Source organism: Meleagris gallopavo, chromosome 5, assembly GCF_000146605.3.
Source record: "Meleagris gallopavo isolate NT-WF06-2002-E0010 breed Aviagen turkey brand Nicholas breeding stock chromosome 5, Turkey_5.1, whole genome shotgun sequence".
In the NCBI taxonomy this organism is placed as follows: Eukaryota; Metazoa; Chordata; class Aves; order Galliformes; family Phasianidae; genus Meleagris; species Meleagris gallopavo.
In genome coordinates, this window is record NC_015015.2 from 53057774 (window position 1) to 53059024 (window position 1251).

The window sequence follows — 1251 nt, forward strand, 5'->3', positions numbered from 1 at the left end:
TTTATGAAAACTAACCACATATCTTCCAGCAGGGACAAAAGCTCTTTCACTGCAAACTGACAAAGTTCACAGCCAGGTTTTTCCCCAAAGAAAACATTTCTGCCTTCCAGCCCTTCCCAATCACCTCCACACGACGTATCTCTCAAGGCGACAGGTGCTCTGGGTTGGGTGTAACCTAACTACAGTCTGCGGGTGGATGTAGCCCCCCAGTGGTGAAAATAGACACAAACAACGAGGTGGTTTTTTTCTGTTTATGCGTAGAATTGTCCTAATAAACAACTACTGCTTCTGCTGTGTGCATTTGGGGATGCAGATGCACAGACATCTTGAAATCCAGCCCTAGCAAATAGCAGGAGCACAGGATCATCCCACAGTGACCACAGCTCACGGGCTGGAGACAGGACTGACACCTTCTGGCCTCCTCGTGGCTCCAGCCACCCATGCTTTATGTCACATGAACACTGAGGCAGAGTCTCAAAACGTTCTTGGAACATGTTCTCATTCACTCTTCTACCACCAGCACATGGAAGGACAAGAGGGAATGGCCTTAAGTTGAACCAGGGAAGGTTGGGCTTTAGGAAACATTTCTTCTCAGGAAAAGTGGTGATGCAGTGGCACAGCTGCCCTGGGAGTGGTGGGGTCACCGTCCCAGAACTGTGGAGATGTGGCACTGAGGGATGTGGGCAGTGGGCATGGTGGGGGCAGTCTGGGGATCTCAGAGATCTTTTCCAACCTCAGTGATTCTGTGAATGAATCGGAGCAGCTCCTTGTGTTTTGTTACATGCTTGTCACAGCCCCGCAGCATTCAGCAACCCGCACGCATTGTGCTTCATAAGAAAGCAAGGAGAAAGGATTTTCATCAAAATAGCAAACCTTGGGCACTGTCTGGGTCCAAATGCTGAGGAAATACTCAAAAAGAGGCTGAAAAACGGGTACAGAAGGAATCTCGTTTTGGGACTGCGCGGAAGACGAGGTCCTTCGAACCCCTCCAGCACTCCTGGTCGCATCCCCGAACCGTCACAGCCGTCCTTCGATCCAGCAGTGCCATCTTCAGGCAAAGCGCCCGCCCTGCACCGCATCTCGGACACATTTTGCTGTCCCCACGCCGCCGCCATCAGGGCCCCGTGCTGTGACCCTCTCTGCTGTCACATGTCCCCAGCAGATCAGTGCCATACACAGTTGGACACAGCTCCGGCCAAGGGTTTCCCAGACCTTCAAACCCCAAGCTGCGTTTGGGATATACATATACTT